This window comes from Macaca mulatta, chromosome 6, assembly GCF_049350105.2.
Source record: "Macaca mulatta isolate MMU2019108-1 chromosome 6, T2T-MMU8v2.0, whole genome shotgun sequence".
In the NCBI taxonomy this organism is placed as follows: domain Eukaryota; kingdom Metazoa; phylum Chordata; class Mammalia; order Primates; family Cercopithecidae; genus Macaca; species Macaca mulatta.
Window position 1 is genome coordinate 64,297,038 of NC_133411.1, and position 14,800 is coordinate 64,311,837.

Genomic DNA, 14,800 nt, shown 5'->3' on the forward strand with positions numbered 1-14,800 from the left:
ACCCCTTTGTGGCCCTAAAATATCCTGATAGGTATCTATTTCAGCACGTGTAACATTACGTTGTATTCTTTATTTCTTTACATCTCCACTATTCCAAAGCCTCTCCAGGGCAGGGAATTCTCTCTTTTATTGTAATGTCACAACGTCTCCTCTATTACCTGTCCTATATGAATGCTGTTGAGTAAATGAAAAGTGAAGCTAGAAATTAATGAGTGAAGGAGTAAGCAAGTAAACACATATTCATTTGAAGGGAATATTTTTTGCATTAAACCAAAATAATTGTTTCTTACACAAACTATTTCTAAAAAGATAGCATTTTCCTTATTTAGAACTATTGCCAACTTCCCTTCCCCTGTCTCTGAGAAATGCAAAGTCCCTGATTTAGAGTAATTTCTCAAGAGTTGTTTAGGGGTTGTCTTAGTCAGCTCAGGCTGCTATAACAGAATGTCGTAGGCTGGATGGTTTCAACAACAGACCTTTATTTCTTACAGTTCTGCAGGCTGGGAAGTCCAAGAGCAAGGTGCCAGCAGATTCTGTTCTTGATGAGGGCCTTCATCCTGGCTTGCAGATAGCGACCTTCTTGCTGGGTCCTCATACAAGTGAAGGGAGAAAAGGCTCTAGTTTCCATTTCTCTTCTTACAGAGACTAATCCCATCACGGAGCACCACCCTCATGCCATCATCTAAATCTAATAACTCCCCAAAGATCCCGCTCCAAATTCCATCACATTGAAGGTTAGATCTTCAATATCTGAATCTCGGGAGGATGCAAACACTCAGTCCCCAGCAGGTGCTGGAAGTATTAACACAGTGCCCCAAAACGATAGAATATTTTCGATAGGATGAATCCACTTTCAACCCTGGAAGCCAGGCATTTCAGAGTGGAAAAGAAAAGAGAAGCAATAACAGCACATATAAGCATCTTATTAAGGAAATCGCTAGGTCTTTGAGGGGTGCACATTCTATGCTTTCTAAAGGATGAAGTCTGAGCACGCAGAACGAAGCTAATCTTGCCTGGCTGCATTCTTCTGATCTGGCAGGGGGCTGGTGCCGCTCCCTGCAGATGCCCACGACGCCAGGCAGCCTGGTTTAGTTTGTGGAACCTGCTCTAATCCGTCAGCACAGCCATAGTAGATATTCTGAAAACTAAGAGAATCATCTTCAGCAGCTTATCAAGTAACCGCAGGCCCTTATCTCAAATGGGAACTTATTCAAACCGTTATTCGAGCTTATTCAAACGAATTTGAGAGCCTACTAACAGCCCTGGCTACATAATTTGCCGGGCGCAGTTCAAAATGAAAATGCAGAGTCCTTTTCAAAAAAGTATGTCAAGATGGTGTCAGTAGAACATCCAACTAGTCGGCTTCTGAACACAGGTCACAGGCTCATAAACCTAGCTCTGCCTAGCAATGACTATCCAGTAAGTTAAACACCAGGAAACCCCAACCCCTCCACAGCCCTGCGACTGCTGCAGCAGAAAAACAAAAACAAAACGGACACTCAACACCATCAGCATCCGCTCTTCCCAAACCACCAGTCTTCCTCAGAGACTCCCTCATTTGACCTGTTTTCACTCGTGTTCCCTCGACCTTCAAATGTTCAGTGTCCATAAAGCAGATCAAGGCTATCACAAAACAAAACAAACACCAAAAGGCCAAACCACTGGATCTAGAGACCTACGGACTTGCCCTCCTGATACTTGCAGCTGGTGTTTAAGGACACGCCTGCCTTGGGCGGTGGGCCGGTAGAAACCTCACACACCAAAGCCCACGGAGCTAAATTCAAGGTTGCGAACCCCAGCCCCGGTGGGAACACAGTCTGCAGACACGCCCCCTTAAGTCCCTGTCGTACACAATAAATTGCTTTCTGAATATTCCCTTTACAACTGCAAAAAATAGAAATGGCTGTAACTGTGCAGAGAAAGAAAAGAGAAGCTGGGATGAGCTCCATCAGGGGCGGAATCTGCTTCTCACTGGTGGATACTGTGATAAGAAACCTGGAACTGAGCGGCCTCACAATGGCCTATTTATCCGGCTCTCACGCACCGCCGGCAACCCCGGCTGGGAATCACGGGGGTGGCAGCCGTCCCCGGAAAACGGCGGCGCTCCGGCACAGGAAAGCCCGCGGATCAACTGATCTGCAGACAACGCTTCTTCCTTCCTGGGAAGCGGCCACAAAGGCAGCCAGCTGACCCCGGCCCAGCGCGGCTCCCGGCCGAGGAGGACGGGGCGGGGGGGCAGAGGGATCGTCGCCCGCCCCGCCCCCCACCCCCCAAGTTTCCTTTGGCAAAAGCATCCCAGGCGTGGTTCAGGCAGAGTCCACGCCAGCTAGGCTGGGGCCGAAACTCTCCACTTCAGGAAGGCGGGGTAGGCGGACCCGCGGTCCCCAGCCCCCCACGGCCCCCACCAGCTGGCCCTTCCGGCCGGGGCGCCCTTGGCCTGGGGGTGCGGTTGACTTGGGTCGGGGGACAGGAACGATTGGCACAGCGCCCCCGACTGTCCCCTGAGGAGGCCCCTTCTTGCGACTTTTGGTCAAAAGCAAAAAGAAACGCAGACATGTGCGTCACCCCGGGAAGCGCGCGGGGGTTTCGCTCGCGTTTCAGGCGCAGACTTCGCATCCTCCCTCGGTAGGGGGTCGGGGGTTCCTAAAATTTACCCCCCAACTTCATTTCTCTGGCGACAGAGCACCTTAACAGTTCATTTCCCTCTCGCTCTCAAGTGAAAACATCTTATTTTTGTGTTAAAATGTATAAAGACACCAAGAGAATTGGCAGGAGGTCAAACCGTAGATTGAGATGCCCCGGTCGCTCCCCAGGAAGCGCTGTTTTCGGAAGTGTTGACCCAGCAGCTGGTCCCTGCTGCTCTAATGACACGATGTGTGCTTTCACTTTTTCACTCCCAAACAACGTGGTTTGGTGTCTTGAGAGAGCCTTGGAAATCGCTGCCCGTGGAGAAAAGGTCTGGAGGCCAGGCCAGGAGAGCAGACACGCTGGGAGAAGCGGAGGCAGCCCTGTGAACTCGCCGGGCTCCGCAGGGAGGGGCGGGGGTGTCCAGGTCGCAGGTGGAGCTGGCCAGCTGCGAGCCAGGATGTCCTCGCTCTTTCCAAGTTATACAGAGTTCCCACAAGGAAAAAATAGAGGGGTAGGGGATCCAGGCAGATCTTCAGCTGTTTGTATGCTCTGCACCAGGAGGCGCTATCATCAGCCCGGACCCCTACCCCACGGGACTGAGGAGACCACAATCTTCCCTCCAGGCAGAATCGTGGACCCAATATTCCCATCTCCCCGACTACTCTTAACTCAGTATACCGCCATTAACAGCATAGGCAGCCTTCTGGACTTGAACTCCAGAAGGAATTTTGTCTCATTTAGTGCCTGCAGGGGAGCAGGATGAGATAGTCCTCTTGTACCGGCACAAGGTCTCTGAGTTGACTCTTCTATAAACATTGCTCTTGTTTCTAGGGACAGAATCATTTATTGACCTAGAGAAAGAAAGATATTGTGAGAAGGACCCCTGATGCTCAGTGGCAGTTTGGAGACCTGGCATTAGCCTTACTCAGTACGGCTTCCTGATCTACCAGGACTGATCCAGACAGCTTTGAGGATCCCCCAGCCTGGTCCTGGGATTCTTCCAAACACTCATGAGATCACCCACATCTTGGAGGGGCTGGTAGTGTTACCAGCACAGAAAGGTGAGGGCAGCAAGCAGTAGTCACTTTGGGTCTGAAATGAGCATCTTGGGGTTTTTATATCTACCCACCCACTATGGAACATTATTGTCCCTTCCTCTTTGCTACAGTGTTTCCAGAAAATGAGAAGTAGCATCTTCTTAGAAATAGATTGGGTACCCTGTCTTAGACCCAGTTCCTTTTTTATTTTTTTTGGAGGGTAGGGGGACGCAGTCTCACTCTGTCTCCCTCTGTCTCCTAGGCTGGAGTACAGTGGTGCGATCTGGGCTCACTGCAACCTCCACCTTGGGGGTTCAAGTAATTCTCCTGCCTCAGCCTCCTGAGTAGCTGGGAATCCAGGTGTGCACCACCACACTCGGCTAATTTTTGTATTTTTAATAGAGACAGGGTTTTACCATATTGGCCAGCTACTCTTGAACTCCTCACCTCAAGTGATTCGCCTGCCTCAGCCTCCCAAAGTGCTGGGTAGTTACTTTCATTATAGTTCTAGATAACATAGAAAAGAACATGGAAAGCAGCTATGCAAGCAAAACACAAACAACCCTGTTAAAAAGTGGGCAGAAGACATGAACAGACACTTTTTAAAAGAAGACATGCAAGCAGCCGACAAATGTGAAAAGATGCTCAGCATTGCTAATTATCATAGAAATGCAAATCAAAACCACGATGACATCTCACGCCACTCACAATGGCTGTTATTAAAAAGTCAAAAAAAAAAAAAAAAAACAGATGCTGGCAAGGCTGTGGAGAAAATGGAACACAAATACATTGCTGGTGGGAATGTAAATTAATTCAGCCACTGTGGAAAGTAGTTTGGAGATTTCTCAAAGAAAACAAAACTACCATTCGACCCAGCAGCAATCCCATTACTGGTATATATCCAAATAAAAATAAATCGTTCTACCAAAAAGACACATTCATTTTTATGTGCTTCACAGTAAAGCACATAAAATTTGCTATTATTCACAACAGCAAAGACATTGAATCAGCCTAGGTGTCTGTCAATATAAGACTGGTATATAAACACCATGGAATACTATGCAGCAATGAAAAAGAAGGAAATCATGTCCTTTGCAGCAACATGGATGCAGCTGGAAGCCATTATTCTAAGCAAATTAATGCAGGAGCAGAAAACCAAATAGTGCATGTTCTCACTTATAAGTGGGAGCTACATATTAGGTACACATAGACATAAAGATGGCAACAATAGACACTGGGGGATACTAGAGGGAAGCAACGGTTGAAAAACTAACTATTGGCTACTATGCTCACTGCCTGGGTAACAGGATCATTTTACCTCAGAGCTCAGCATCACATGTATATCACACAATACACCCATGTAACAAATCTGCACATGTACCCCTGAATCTAAAATAAAAGTTGAAATTATATATTTAAAAAAAAAACAGAACAGAATAGAACATGAACTGTGGTGACTGTTTTCAAAGGAGGAACACTTTGCATTTTACAGGGTTCAGGTTTTATAATATATTCATGTTGTCAATATCTTTTAAAAAATATCTGGGTAAAGTTTAAAAATCCCCTGAACACACATTTAATAAGCTGTCTCAGAAACCTATTGAGAAAGGCTGTTCTTTGCCTGCCCAGACTCTGCCTCTTCCACGCTGACTGTCCTCACAGCTAATGGGACAACCCCTGAGAATAATGAGCCCTGGCCACCCAGTCCCATCCATGGTCAATGCCTCTTGCGGAACCCCATTGTCTTTGCCTTATAGGATTGCAGACCTGGCCTCTGACTCCTAATGGCTTGCTCCATCTCTTGCTTGCACTCTGCCTCTCCGCATCTAATGGCAGAGCCTCCCTGGCTCCAACCCTCTGTGCTTTCCCTCAATGTCCTGCTCTTCCAGACACTCCAGTAACTTCCTTGCCCAACCTATTGGCTTCTATGGCAAGTGCTCCTGGAAAACCTGATCTGCCCCTGCTCCTCTAAGGGGGTTCTGACACATGCTCCCCTTCAAGTTGCTATAGGACATGGACACCAAATATCTTGGAGACCTCGAGATTGTGGGCAATTACTACCATAAATAAATGCACAAGAATAGCAAGGTTGTCTTTGAATAAAGTGATTAGGATTCAAAACCGTCTACACATAATGGTCTATATAATGGCCTCTTGCTTAGACTTGGTCACGTTCAGAGTCTTCTGTCCACTTCTCTCCCATCCCCCTCCTGCTTCCCCACTGTTTTAGTAAAATGTGCTTTGCGAAGAGCCCAGTTAGTGCCTTCCTACAACTAAGGATTAATGAGGCAGCAGAGAGGTCCAGGCCCCCACTTACTGTCCCTCCCATCCACTGGGCAGTTCCTCCACGCCACTGAGTCAGGAAGGAGAAAATTCTAACCACCAGGACTACTTCTTTTAACATCAAAGTCCTGCTGAATGTAAAATGGTACCGTTACTATGGAAAACAGTTTTATGGTTCCTCAAAATGCTGAAATTTGAATTACCGTATGACCTTGAAATTCCACTCCTAGGTATATGCCCAAAAGAACTGAAAACGTATTTAAACAAAAATCTGTACATCAATATTCATAACAGCATGGTTCACAGTAGCCAAAAAGTGAAAACAGCCCAGTTGTCCATCAGTGAGTGAATGGATTCATAAAATGTGGTATGTATATACAATGAATAGTATTCAGTCATGAAGAGGAATGAAGTATTGATACAAACTATAATCCAACATGTATTATATATAAAATACAACATAAATGAACCTACATAACATTAAGGTAAGTGAAAGAGGCTAACTAGTTGATCACAATAATGACAATGATAATGAGAATGATAACTTATGATGGTATGACTATGATGATGGAAGAAAGAGGCTTAAAGGGGGTCCCACAAGTCTAGACAATACAGCATCCCTAGATTCCCTGGAGCAGGACCATATTTCTGAGCAATCCTAAGCCTTGAGCCACTTTGACTCCACTGTTGATGCAGCCTTGCCCAGATCAGGGCTGGTAAGTAACAGAATCCAAGTTTGTCCAGTATCAGAGCCAACAATAATTCAACTGAACCTCAGTCTCCCTAAAATGGAAGTAAAGGTTTATAATTATAGCTCTGGGATCACAGAACTTCTTAGACATATATATATATATATATATATGTATAAATTTATATATATGTGTATATATATAAAATGAGAACATTCGCTAACAATGAGTGCTTAGTATATATCTGGCACTGTTCTATGTGATTTATATATACTAAGTTGTTAATTCCCACTAAAGCCTTGTGAACTAGGCATTGTTATTAGTCTCATTTCATGAAGAAACTGAGGAACAGAAAGATTACAGTTGTGTCCAAGATCTTATAGCTGTCAGGCAGCAGTGTCTGGATTGACACCCAGGGAGAAGGCTGCCACCAGGCCTCTGCAAGAGCTTACTTGGTGGGTACCTGCGTGATTACTCCTGGCTTTTCTCCTCCCTTGTAGAATCCCAACATACTTCTCTTTTGTTCTTTCAGGGAGACCATGTCCTCCAACATCTGGCCCTGCTGCCTTTGGCACCAAAACTGTATACATACCCTAGAACCGAGACTTACTGAATTTCCTTGACAGTATCTTCATGCTGTTTCCTACATCAGGATATAAATACAACAAAACAATAGCTTGTCTTTTCGTTTGCCTTTGCTATTGTCTGTGCGATGAGCTCTGGGTGAAAAGACACGGGGACAGTATACAAATAGCCTTGGCTCTGAAGGTAAAGGCTTTTCTTTGCCACTGCAGGAAGTTCAAAAGAAATATGTTCTTTTTTGGGGGGAGTGGGTGAGAGAGACTGATTCATGATTTTATTTTATTAGCGAGTTCACAGAAGCCTGGGATATTCATCTTGCAATGCTGTTTTGCATTTCTCTTTCTCCTTCATTCTCCAGAAAACCCAGTAACACTAGGCTATAAAGCCATGAAGTTTCCCAGTCAGTGAATTTGGGGTGCTAGGGACCTAGATAGGGAAGAAGTTACTAGTCTGAAGAGGGCCTAGGCATGGCTTCAGTGATACCCAGTCTAATACTTTCCCCTCCCCATTTTACAGATAAAGGAATTCAGTCCCAAATGGCAAAGAGACGGATACTTTCCTAGGTCAGTAGTAGATGCAGAACTTAAGCCCTGGCCAGTCTCCAAGTTCTATATTCAGAAGTTTTTCCCTGCCATAGAACCTTCCTCTCCACTGCCCCGAAAGAAGTAGAGCACGGTTAGAGGAGTCCATGGATGCTAGGCCTGGCATAGATCAGGCTGACAGTAGGTGTCAGAGGTGGTAGAAGCCAGAAGGGCCAGGACAAAGTTTAAGGCTGTGGTCATAGAGCAGAATGTCTAGTCTCTGAACTGACGGGTGCCAATTTCAGAGACAAGTGGAGTGGTTCAAAAATCTCAATTGCTTCTTAAGAGAATCATTGCTCTGAAAGTCATCATGCAAGGTGGCTGAAATGGGGGAGTGTATTAGTCCATTCTCACACTGCTTATAAAGACTTACCCAAGACTGGGTAATTTATAAAGGAAAGAGATTTAATTGACTCACAGTTCAGCATGGTTGGGGGAGCCTCAGGAAACTTACAGTCATGGCGGGAGGGGAAACAAACATGTTCTTCTTCACATGGTGGCAGCAAGGAGAAGTGCTGAGCAAAAGGGGGGAAAGCTGCTTATAAAACCATCAGATCTCATGAGACACTCATTCAGTATCATAAGAACAGCATGAGGGTAACCACCCCCATGATCCCACTGGATCCCTCCCATGACACATGGGGATTATGATTATGGGAACTACAACTCAAGATGAGATTTGGAGGGGGGACACAGCCAAACCATATTAGAGCGTATGATGCTCCTTCACTGAGAGCCAACGGTATTTCTGGTATTGTGCAGGGAGTTTCAATGTATTATCTCATTTAATGCCCAGAACAACTCCACAGTGTAAGTTTTATTAAACTCTTTTCACAGCTGAGGAGACTAAGGCTGAGGGAGGTCTCATGGCCAAAAAATATCAGGACTAACATATGATTATGTGTTCATTTGACTTTAAAGTTAGGAGGCTCTTCATTAAGCCACATGGCCCAAAATAAGACTGGGGTCTCTTATCTCAGAAGTCTGGACTTCTGCCAGGGAGTTTTCCTTCCAAAAAATTTTTTTTAAGTTGCTATTGATATATTATCCATTTTTCTTAGATTTAGTCCCAATAGGTCTAGTGGGAAGTTGGAAAATTCCTATGGGAGGGTGTGACTCTTCCTCTGACCTTGTTTAAGACATGCTAGGGGAATGTCTCTGCCTCTAGGCCATTCAACAGACCAAGTGGAGGGGAAGATGCAGGCTTGTCCTCTACCCCATCACTTTCTGGGTCGTCTAAGAGAGGTAGCCTGGAGGAGTGGCCAAGAGCAGGAACTCTGGCATCACACTGCCTGAGATGATACCTGCTATTGTTTACCAGTTTTGGGGTCTTGGATAAGGCATTTGGACTTTCTGTGCCTCATTTCCCTTATCTGTAAAACGGGGTAATAATATTACCTGCCTCATAGGATTGTTGAGAGAATTTAACCAGTTAATATATGTAAAGGGTGTACAGGATTGCCTGGCTTACCACAAGTAGATTTGAGCATCATTATGAATATGCTTCCAGGAGCCATTTTCCCTAAGTCTTGGATTTAATAACAACCAGGGACTGAATAATAACCAGAATCCTGGAACCAGCTACCACTTTTATTGAGCACCTAATCTCTTTATTAGGAATGCTTTCTATGTACCATGTCTAACCCTTAGAGATGTTAGATAAGCATTATTCTCACCATTCTACAAATAAGGAAATGGAGGCATCGAAAAGTCAAGTGACTTGCACCAGCTCACATGACCAGAAGATGCCAAGTTGGTGTCTGAATCTACATCAGTCAGGCTACAGGGTCTCTCCTCTGGCTCAGCTACTTCTCCAATGCTGGGTTGGTGGTTTCCAGCAACAGCTATCTTTAAATATAATGTCTTTTATTAGTTTTCATTGTATTTTTTAATTTTTTGGTAGAAATGGGTGGGACTGATAGTTAAAAAGTAAGCAGTGTGTGGCCAGGCACGGTGACTCACTCTTATAATTCCAGCACTTTGGGAGGCTGAGGCGGGCAGATCACGAGGTCAGGAGATTGAGACCACGGTGAAACCCCGTCTCTACTAAAAATACAAAAATAAATTAACCGGGCATGGTGGTGGGCACCTGTAGTTCCAGCTACTCGGGAGGCTGAGGCAGGAGAATGGCATGAACCCGGGAGGTGGAGCTTGCAGTGAGCCTAGATCGTGCCACTGCACTCCAGCCTGGGTGACAGAGTAAGACTCCGTCTCAAAAAAAAAAAAAAAAAAAAAAAAAGTAAGCAGTGTGACTGTAATCAGATGTTCTCTAATTTGCCCCTTTGAAAACAAAATTAATAGGTGGAGTAGCATTGTCATTTAGTAGTTGCTGCTGAGGCTAGACAGTGACCATGCTGGGATGTGCATCCCCTTCCTGGGAATCTATCCTGGACTGACTTAACCTCAGCCCACATGTACAGTAACCAAGCAAATTGAGGTTGATGACCAAGTTAAATACATTTGCATGGATTCAGGATCCATGCTCTCAGAAAAGAGGTTTAAAATGATCTTGATCCAAACCTCTTTGTTGTACAATGTTCTGGTACAGGAAACTGGCGATGATGATAGTGATGGCAATAATAAAAATGACAGATGGCTCCCTTATGAGAGCTTATGGAGGGCCAGGCATTGTGCTACATGCTTTACACATACTATCCCATTTAATTCTCACCACTGTCTTTTAGAGCCCCCTTTTATGGACGATGAAATTAAGACTTAGAGAAGGACAGTCCCTCGTTCAGGTTGCATAGTGACATGTGGAGTCAGGATTCAAATTCCTGCTGAACTCCTACCCTAAACTCCTAAGGTTACATGGGCTATGCACTCTTTGAAAAGGGTCTTTCTTGACCTGAGTCAAAAAGAAACACGCAAACTCTAGATGTCCCAAAAAGAGATGGAGCCATCTATTCCCTCAACTGCAAAAGTCACTTGAGTTCTGCCTTGAATTCTTGAACTTTGGGAGAGATGGCAGGTTCTACCTGAATCTCCCAAACACTTTTAAAAGTGGAAGAATTATAGCAAAACCTCAATTACTGACAAATGTTCTAATTGTTCTTGAACGCTCGTCAATCAACAAAGTCCCACCTAAATAGGTTCTCTCCTTCCTAATAGATCCTGGGGTAAGAGTCAAGCATTCTAATTTGCTCTTTTGTTCTGAGTTAGCTGGAAATTTTGCCACCAGCATTAAAACAAGAAGAATAAATTTATATGTGGAAACACTTTTACTTCCCAATACTCTAGAGTACTGTTACAAGGAGACAGCAAAGTTATCCGTTTATTCATCTGATCATTTAATTAACATTTATGGAGTGCCTAGTATTTTCCCAATACTGTGCTAGAGGTGCTGGGAAGAGAGAGAGAAAAATAAATGATACTCTTTTGTTCTCAAGTTGCTTGCAAATTTGCATGCATTGGTCTTAGTTTGGATTTTGCCAAATCCAAGGAAAAGGATCTTCAGCTGGTCCTGCAAAGCAAGCTCCAGAGAAACTCAACAGCAGAATTCCATTACTTACACAGCTTTCTGGGTATGAAAAACAGGAAGAGGAACCATCACAACTCTAGGGTTTTTTAAGGCATGAATCATAAACCAGATCAACAGGTATGGTGACGGGCTTGCCAGTTTAGCAATTGTCTCTATAAAAGGAGAGAACTACTTGGTCAGAAGGAAATGCCAACGCTCGCCCCCACCCCACCACCCTCCCACATGAAGCTCAACCTCTCAGAGTGTTGTTGAGATGCTCTCTGTTTTGTTTTGATTCCAGCTCCCTCTCTACCCAGCTGAGCCACATAGAGAGAATGAAGCCTGCCATTTTGCACACAGTTTTGCCTTTTCGGCTGTTTATTTTGCTAAGACTCTTAAACCTGTCAGCGAAGCGGTTTCCAGCCCAGTCTCTGTGGTAATAATCTCCCTTTCTAAGAGATAAGCACCCCGAGTGAGACAGATTGGAAGACAAACTAACACACCAAAGTTGCTGAGTACACATGACTCTTTAAAGATGGCCTCATTCACTACTCAGGCTTTATTAACTTCAAAAAAGTAAAACAACGACAACAAAAAAGTCCAGCTTGGAGGTTTCAGAAACTCACTAAAAAATTACTAGGAACCCGTCAGTGGAAAATGCCAATGCATGCACACATGTCTGACCCAGACCCACGCTTCTTGCAGCACAAGGGCTGATGGAGAAATATGAGCAGGGAAGGCCTGTTGGGGAGCTGGAGGGACAGGACCTCTCGACAAGCCTAAGAGTTTACTCAGACATCCCAAGTTCTGAGACATAAACCAAATTTTATCCCCGGAAAACCAAACCAAACAAAACACTCAGATGAAAAATGCCACTTCTCAATTTTCTAAAATCAAATTAAATCTTACTTTGCATCCCCTTTTCTCCAGGGCAGGAAATTTATTCTTGGTCATTAGGAAGGAAGTCCTTACCAAAGATAATGCTAGATCCTTCTGGCAGGTTCTTGTCCATCTTCCATGGCCTGTTTAGAAGTCATTGAACTTTTCTGTTTTGCTGCTCAAATCCTGATTTTATTCAACGGTGGGACAGCAACATACTCAGGGAAGGTGGATCCTTCCCCAAGCCCAGGCAAATGGAACGTGGTTAGTTTAAGCTGAAACTGTGCAGCAAACCTACCCTTCCTTTCACCTGGAGTGTGGGATGGGTATGTGACTGTGGATTTCTGGGATCTTCCATAGGGCGAGAGTGACGCACGGCAAGTGAGTCCCCAAGTGGCGCTTAGCCTATAAGAGTTCTTGGCTTTGCCCAGGAAAGAAGTCAAGGGTGAGCTGGTGGTAGGGTAGAAGAAAACAGCTTTGTTGAAGTGGTGGCGTCACAGCTCTGTGACTGCCCCTGCAAAGCAGGGTTATCTTATAGGCAGTGTGTCCAGAGTAGCAGCTCAGTTCAGTCTTGCAGTCACATTTATACCTGCTTTTAATTACATGTAGACTAAGGGGTGGTTTATGCAGAAATTTCCAGGGAAGGGGTGCTAACTTTTGGACCATCAGGCCATTGGCATGGAAAGAAGTGGTAATGCCCTGTTGTTGCCATGGCGATGGCAAACTTACATGGCATGCTGGTGGGCTGTTTTATGGAAAGCTGCTTCTGCCTTGTCCTTGTTTTAGCTCGTCCTCAGTTTGGTCCAGTGTCCAAGCCTCACCTCCTACCTCAGGAGGAGAGTGTGAGAAGGGAATTTCCTATTTAATTAAAACAAAGGCATGTGAGGCAAAACCCCATTCTTTCCTGCCTCTTGAGCACATCCATGTGAGGCACGATGCTTGGACCTGCAGCGGCAGCCGTCTTGTTGTTATGAGGGGAAAAGAGAGCATCACCAAGAGCCGCGGCCTCCTGACAGCGTTATGTTGCTGAGGTTACCCCTCTGGAACCTCTTGATGTGTACCACGATGAACCCTTGATGTTCAAAGCTGTTCTAATTGGGTATTCTGTTACTCACTAACTAAAAGCAGCTTCCATTATACAGTCTTTGAAGTCCTGAACACTGAGGACAGTGTGGTCTTCCTGTGATCCACCCTGTGGTCTTCCATCCATGCTGGTCACCACTGATAGTGTCTGAGCCCTCATCGTCCCTGTGCAAATGTGCTTCACTGTTTTGATGCCAAAAGTGAACAAGGTGCTGGATCTCTGCTGAAGATTGTCCCCCCAAAGCCTAGTGTTCAGTGTCCCTGGGGCACCACACAGCCACTGCTCGGTCACCATCCTGGGCTGCATTCAGGAGCCCACAGGAAAGCTCCTGCGCGGCAGTAATGCTGCGGTGACCTTGCCTCCAAGATCAGCTCGGGTGAAGAGGTTTTGATGCTGTCGGGTCTTCCTAAGGCTTTTAGTAATAGGCAGCTGTCACTCGTAACAGATTCTCTGTCCTCAATTCATTCACTCAAAGCTAAGAAACTGGATCCTGAGGCAACAGTCGGAGCAGGCTTTAAAATGACGTCTGGATATTTGAAGTGATGGTTTGGTTGAATAACTGCCTAGAAAAACACTTGGTTCTCTCCCTCTACCTACCCCACCCACCCTACTCCATTCAGGATCTGCAGGTCACAAATCTGTTATGTGGACGCATTTTCAGTGCTCACTCCTTCTATCACAAGATATCTGCCCTTCATGGACTCTCCTAGTGGCCAAGGACTTAAAAGCAACAACGAACTGAATAAAGTTTCCATTTATCTTGAAAAACTAGCCATCGAGTGGATTAAAGGGAGATTGAAAGACCTAGAAAGGCAAATCAAAGGTGAAGGATTCTTTCCTCTCCACACGGGAACTTTGTCATGTTACAGTTGATGGTTCATGGCTCAAGAAGCTATGAGCCACTTCTGGTTCATCAGAACGGTGCTTTTAGAAGCAGAGCTGTTACATGTCAATAAGCATAACATTCACCTGAAGAACTTTTTTGGTTTAAAAGCATGTTTCTGGAGCCTAACTTCTTGCGATTCTAATTCCTCAGGCCTGGGACGGGGCCTGGAGAACTTGCTTTATGGCCATACTGACTGAGTAGTTCCCGAGTCCACTCTGAGATATGCTGTCCTGCCCTTGGAGCCAGGCATTTCATTTGGTCAAAAGCAGACTCCACCTTCTTCTCATTATAAGTAGCCTCTTAATAAAAGAAAAGAAAAGAAAAGAAAAAAAAAAAAAAAACCAGAGTTAAAATAGTTCAGCCTGTGGTTTTGCCAAAGCACTCAGCAAAAATGTTTGTTGATTCCAGAATCTAAAATGCCAAATGAGGGTCAAAAATGAACCTCAAGTTACGTTTGAGAGAAGACTTCCTACAGTTACTCCATCCTGTGCAGGAACTAACCAGAGCTGGTGTTCTCTAGCACACACTTTTTGGCAGCTTCATAAACTGTGTTGAGGTTTCCCTAATTCTCCTGGCATCCCAGGGAACGGCCTAGGGAGCTCTTCTATGCAAATGAATAGTTTGCCTTATCTGGTCCTCAGAAGTTCCCCTTTCTGATGAAAACCACTCTGCAATTGGTTACAGAGCAGGG

General features: G+C 45.0%; 1 long non-coding RNA gene across 1 annotated transcript in view; it reads right to left on the bottom strand.

Moving 5' to 3' along the window:
* Nucleotides 1-14,800, bottom strand: part of LOC144341424 (uncharacterized) — a 127,539-nt gene that overhangs the window by 23,485 nt on the left and 89,254 nt on the right. The window lies entirely within an intron of this gene.